The sequence below is a fragment of the Phoenix dactylifera genome, chromosome 13 (assembly GCF_051530095.1).
Source record: "Phoenix dactylifera cultivar Ajwa chromosome 13, Ajwa_hap1_PhDact_Kaust_v1.1, whole genome shotgun sequence".
NCBI classification, from domain to species: Eukaryota; Viridiplantae; Streptophyta; class Magnoliopsida; order Arecales; family Arecaceae; genus Phoenix; species Phoenix dactylifera.
In genome coordinates this window covers 15,820,825-15,827,563 of record NC_143202.1, presented here as the reverse complement: position 1 = coordinate 15,827,563, position 6,739 = coordinate 15,820,825, and the positions used below count along the sequence as shown (strand labels likewise).

At 40.6% G+C, this 6,739-nt stretch overlaps 1 non-coding gene across 1 annotated transcript; it reads right to left on the bottom strand.

Annotated features, from left to right (window-relative positions):
- Window positions 1-6,359: 6,359 nt before the first annotated feature.
- Window positions 6,360-6,466, bottom strand: LOC149751453 (small nucleolar RNA R71). The gene has a single exon (XR_016398265.1). It is a non-coding gene; the product is annotated as a small nucleolar RNA R71 (small nucleolar RNA).
- Window positions 6,467-6,739: the final 273 nt, after the last annotated feature.

The window sequence follows — 6,739 nt, the reverse complement described above, 5'->3', positions numbered from 1 at the left end:
AGAGTTTTTCTGCACTCTTGACCTCCCTACCTATCCAGGGCTAGTGAGGGAGTTCAATGGTACAGTCGCACGGGTTAGCGGGGGTATCCAGGGAACTGTTATGGGTGTCCCTGTTTTCATCTCGGAGGACTTCATTGCTCGAGTCCTCCATCTCTCGAGTGAGGGGATTGTTCCCACATACCCCTCTGATAGGACAGAGGCCCTTACGGCCATCCTAGGGAGTCCACCCCTGTCCCCCATAGAGGAGGTGTTCGCAATTCAGCTTTCGGCTGAAATGTGGCTTCTCCTTAGTATCATCTCTAGGACTCTCTTCCCAAAGACTGGTAGGTTTGACTTCATTTCCGAGAGAGACCTGGCCTTGATGTTCTATCTCCTCCAAGACACTCCCATCAACTTTTCAAAACTCATCTACAAGTACCTTTGTGAACCCTTAGATAAACCTAGGCTCAGCCTCCCTTATGGCATGTTATTCACCCTTATATTTAGGGAGTTAGAGGTCCCCATTCCTGAGGGGGAACCCTCTCGCTCACTGCGGTTTACAGATCGCATGGGTGAGGGAACCTTTCATAGGATGGGATTCCACAAGGTAGGGGGAGTCTGGGTTAGAAAATCATCCACATCTTCTGACCCTACCACTCATCACTCACCCAGTCCTGACCATAACCAGGACCACTCTACAGATCCTCCCACCTATCCTTCCACCTCTGGTCCTACACATACAGAGCCCTCCACCTCCACTACCCCATCTTCTCAGCAGCAGCCACTGGAGGTCCGGATATCTTCTGAGCGGCTCCGAGAGTTGCGGCAGGAGATAGTGAGGGATCTGAGAGATGATCTGCTGAGGGAGCTCCGAGGTCCTCAGAGTGCTCCCTCCACCGAGCTAGTTCCCTCCTTAGCAGCCGTGACAGAGATGGTTGCAAATCTGAAGGAGGAGATATTAAACATTCGAAGCCTAGTTCAAGGTCAATACTGGAACATAAGTGACGTCAAGGACGACACAAAGAAGATGCGAGATAGCATCAGACATGAGCTAGGCAACCAGAGTCAGGGTGCAGAGAGACTAGCCAATGTACTGATCTTCAAACTTGACACCCTCCAGGAAAGTGTGAACAACATTTCTTCGACTCAGTCTAGAACCACCTCGGAGATTCTCGAACAACTGGGGAACATCAATGAGGGGTTAAGCATGGTCATCAAACACACTAGACTGAGCAAGGGAGCCACATCCTCCACCACAAAGAAACCCTAGTATTTTTGTTTTTTTTACTTTATGATGTACAGTCCCTTGAGGACTTCTTTTGATATGTAATCACACTTGTACTCAAATTTGAATTTAATACAATGAGTAGAAATTTCCTTTCAAAATTGTGCATTCTTGAGTTCTTGTACTTTTCTGTGCTTTCTGCCTTTTTGCTATGATGACAAAAAGGGGGAGAAAATATATTGAATTGAAATGTAAAGGGAATCAATAAAAAGAAAATTCTTAAAGCACAAAGTAATTTGTTCTAAGTGGATTCGATACCTCGAGGCTCATTATCTCTCTGTTGGGGCTCCTAAAGGAGTAATCTCCAGAATCCATTCAAGGGATATTCGGAGATTAGTTGAATCATACTCAAGAACAAATTGGCAGATTTTTTCTCTAAAACCAAAAATTTAAGCTCAAAAGCTTCAAGACATTAAAAGAAAATTCAGAGAATCTAAACAAAATTGAATGCATATGTTGAGGGAGAGAATCTGAAATCTTAAGAAAGCAAATTCATTAAACACATATAAGCCAAACAATTGATTGCATGACATGAAGGCTTATATAATTCCAAATGAAAGGGGGAGCTTTAACTTCAGGATTTACTGTTTCGCACCTTTCAATTTTGGATAAATTAAATGACTAGACACGTGAATTCATTTCAAAACTTTATTATAAATCTTCTTTTTGTTTGAGCAATTCACTTTACAAATACTCAATGATTTGTCATTATCAAAAAGGGGGAGATTGTGGAGTGATTGATTATAACCCTATTTGATTTTGATGAGCTCAAAACATTTGAGTATATCTTATGTTATACTAATGAATTCAATCTAGTGTTTCAGCCAAATGTTTGTGAATTTATGTTTAATTATCTCTAGCCTTGGTTCAATATATTTTGGCTAAGTATGGAACTCAGTTTGAACCAAAGTCTGGAACGCGAGTCGACTCTGGAAGATTTCGAGTCGACTCCAAGTGTTTCAGACGTTCTGGTACAGACTCGAGTCGACTCCGGCACATTACGAGTCAACTCCGACTGAGAACAAACAGCAGTACAGAAAGATGAATCTCAGACCCTGTCACCGAGTCGACTCCTGAAGAATTCGAGTCGACTCCGATGCTTGCCGAGTCGACCTCCGATAGTTCCGAGTCGACTCCAAGGAGTAACAGACAGTAAGTTAGAGAAGTTGTTTTGGACTCTGAGAACCGAGTCGACTCCAGAAGAACTCGAGTCGACTCCAGAAGAACTCGAGTCGACTCCAACAGTTGGCGAGTCGACTCCAACAGTTGGCGAGTCGACTCCAAAGAAAGCAAGAGTCGACTCTCAGAGGAATGCAAGACTAAAAGTCAGAGAGCCAACTTCGGTCTCTGAGAGCCGAGTCGACTCCCGCAAAGTCCGAGTCGACTCCGAGGCAGTTCAACTTCAACGACAGAAGAGCAGTTTTTCAGTCTCTGAGAGCCGAGTCGACTTCCGCAAAGTCTGAGTCGACTCCGAGGCAGTTCAACTCAAAACACAGAGAAACAGTTTTCGGATTCTGAGAGCCGAGCCGACTCCAAGTACTCCCGAGTCGACTCCCAAGTCAGGCGAGTCGATCCCAATAAAATCCGAGTCGACTCAGAGACAGTTCAACTCCAAACACAGAGGATTAGTTTTCGGGCTCTGAGAGCCGAGTCGACTCCAAGATGATCCGAGTCGACTCGAGAAAAAAATACAGAAAAACAGATCTCTGGAACCCTGAGAACGAGTCATCTCCGGAGGGCCGAGTCATCTCCAGTCATTGGCGAGTCGACTCCAAGGTTGGCCGAGTCGACTCCAGAACGGGACAGCACTTTAATTCAAATCCTGAACAGTGGGCGAGTCGTCTCCAGTAAAGCATGAGTCGACTCCAGCAATAGCCGAGTCGACTCCAGATCGAGCGAGTCGACTCCGATCCCAACGGACACTGTGTCAGAAGTTGCAGATTGTGCAGAACGGTCCTAAAAGTGAGTCTAACAGCTAGTTTTCTATGGGGATTGCTTAAATAGCCAGATTGAACAGTAATAGACACGAAGTAAGAGACTTGTTGCCCAGAGATGGTCACCCAAGAGGGGGCTGAATTGGGTGTTTTAAAACTTTTTGTCCAATTAAAAATAAAACACACAAATATATGAGCTAAAGTAAAAATAGAGGTATGAAAATAGACAATCGCGAACACAAGGTTTTATAGTGGTTCGGAGCTTCCACTGCTCCTACATCCACTCCCCAAAGCACCTTTGAAAATTTCCACTATAATCCAAGATTACAGTCCGGTAGTTTTGCGAGTGCACTACCCAACTCGTTGTTTTACACCGGGCTAACAACGAACCCTATGATGAGAGCACAAAAAGTACAATTTTCATACCATTTTAATTAGCATTATAGCTAATCATTATTGATAAAATTGATTAATTAATATATTTTTTTTATGTTTGAATGCAAGTAATCCAAGAAACCCAATAACATTGGGTTTGAGCCCAATGGCCAGCAGCCATCGGAGGAGAAGAGTCCCAAGCCGAGTCTTCTTAATTTCCCAACGTCAACATCTGGAGCTTCCCAAACGTCTACAACGTCCCAGCATTCATCTTCCAAATGGATCATTCCACCCCGTGGCTCATCAATTCTCAAATTTCTGCAACGTTCCCAGCTGAAGAGTCTCAAGCGATTCAACTTCATCCCGCATCTCAAGAACATGCTATAAGAGGAGCAGCAGCCGACGGAAAGAAGAGGAGGAGGGGGGGGATTCATTCCTACACGGGAGAAGAAGAGGAGGAGGATCTATCGGCATTATTCCCAGCCGGACGGAACAAACCAACTAGCCGGACGGATCCATCCAAGTTCGAGCGAGAGAGGGAGGAAGGAGGAAGAGGCCACGGGAGGATCTACCAGCAAAGCTCCCTCTTCCGATCTTTCCTCTTAGCCGTGCGACGAAGGAGGAGAGGCCACGGGAGAAGATTCAAGGAAAACAGAGTGCTCTGTTTCCTTGATAGAAGAAAGATAAAAAAAGGGGTTTATGTTTATTTTATTTATTCTATGCTAATCCCTTTTATAAAATATTCCCATTTCATATGAGTAGCTAAATCTCCTCTAGCTAAGGCTAGGGAAAAGCCTAGTATTTTCTTCATGTATTTCATTTAATCATCAATGGGATTTTAATGTTTTTGATTTAATTTATGGTGCAGGAAATTTATAGAAATTATTTCAAACTTATATATTTTCTTTGATTTGTTATTTCCCCCGGGTATAACAGATGCTTAGAAATTCCTGTAGTTTAAAATAGAATTACTGTAATGCTGCCCATAAAACTAAATCTATTTAACTGAGATAATAGATGATTTTAGGAAAAACATGATGAAGTGCTAGGCTGAATCCTGATGCCTTAGTTATATTTTGTCAATCCGAATATTATTTAGCCTTTAGTTTTTTGTTCACTGTCAAATCCCTGTGGATTCGATCTCGGACTCACCGAGAATATTACTTTGCTACACCCTATACTTGGGGTATCCTACGTTTAATTTTCCTTTTTAAAAGAGCAAGATTAAAATCGTAGCAAGTTTTTGGCGCCGTTGCCGGGGATTTGCAACGTGCGAACGAGAACAAGGCTGCAAATTTCAATTTTTACTTTCTAGTTCTTCAATTTTTCTTTATTTTTAACACAGCTGAAATTTCAAATCTTTACAGATTCAAGGACGACAAAAAAAGCGGGACCAGTAACGAGGAAGATCAAGATCAAATTTTTGGATTCCCGGAGTGAACGAACTCCGGCCGTGAGTATTTAAATTAATTTTCCTGTTTTGCTCATACTAGTCCTATTTTTCCTAGATTAGAATTTTACTCTTGTTTAAAAAAAATTAAAATTTTTTTTAATTAAAATAATAAATAAATAAATAAATAAATAAAAATTTAGCTAGTTTGCTTGATCAACTATTCAAATGCAATTTAATGTCATGACATAAAATGTTAAAAATTTTCTTGATTGTTGCATATAGTATAAAGCATTTGCATAAAATAATCTAAGGGCTGAATCCATTAAAAAGATAAGGTCGGGATTTCATTACTCGTCCTTAGCCCAAAAATCATCCCAGTGCATAAATATCCTAAGCCTTATTAAAATCAACTAGACGTTGGCCCCTAAGGATATTCGAGCTCAATAGGACGAAGACCACTGAAAGTTGCACCAATTTCGCTCTATGACCCCGGTAGATGTCTAGGCAAGCTTTGTCCCTCTAAGTGATTGAAGGGAGACAGTTTCTGTTCGAGGAAAGTGGTTTTTAAGTGGGACCTTTGCTACATGCATCGTGACCCCTCCACTTACCTGGGAGCTTACCTGGTCGACTAGGTTATTAGACCGGATTGGAGGCTTAAGTGTACTCTTCAAACCAGTTAGGAGCTGTCTAGAAATTTTTAGAAAAACATTAGAAATAAGGGTGCTATGCTTTGATACTGTTTGATTGTGAATAATTTTAGTAGCAGGGTGTCAATATTCATAGCTTTAGGTAATATTCATACTCATCCAAAACTCTAAAAATATATATATATATATACAAAATAAATAATTAATTAATAATAATAATAATTAAAAAAAAAAGAGTTGGCTGGTTAATTGGTCAGTATATGCGGTTGTGGCAAAGGGATAAAACGAAAAGATTAGTCCGAGTTGAATCTAGGGATAAAAGTTCAAATAATCAAATGGAAGATAATGGTAGTAATCAGGGAGACAATGAATTTCAAGAAGACTTACCTATTAGAACGCTTCGTGATTATCTACAACCCACTAGGATCAGTACCCCATCCTGTATGGTCATTCCTACTGCTGTGGGAGCTTTTGACATGAAACCAGGAATAATCCAATTACTCCCAAAGTTTCATGGACTTGACTCCGAAAGTCCCTACTTGCACCTAAAAAAATTTGATGAAGTGTGTTCAACACTTCAATTTAATAATATCAATGAAGAGGTAGTGAAGCTTAAGTTATTTCCTTTTTCTTTAAAGAAAAAAGCTAAGTCATGGTTACATTCTTTAAGACCTAGGACCATAGCCACCTGGCAAGAAATGACAAGAGAATTTTTAAAGAAATTCTTTCCAACACATAAAACAAACACACTTAGAAGAAATATCATGAACTTCGCACAAAAAGATGGAGAAACATTTTTTCAGTGTTGGGAAAGATTTAAGGACCTTCTGCTTGCTTGCCCACATCATGGATATGAAATTTGGAGGGTCATTAGTTTCTTTTATGATGGTTTGTCCTCAAATATGAGACAATTTGTAGAAATGATGTGTAATGGTGAATTCATGAGTAAGGAACCAAATGAAGCCTGGGATTATTTTGATCTTTTAGCAGAAAATGCACAAGCTTGGGATACAACAGATAAAAATGAAAAATCTAAAATGGCACCTAATGCAAAAGGAGGAATATATCTTATTAAAGATGATAATGATGTCAATGTAAAAATTGCTAATCTGACTAGGAAGGTTGA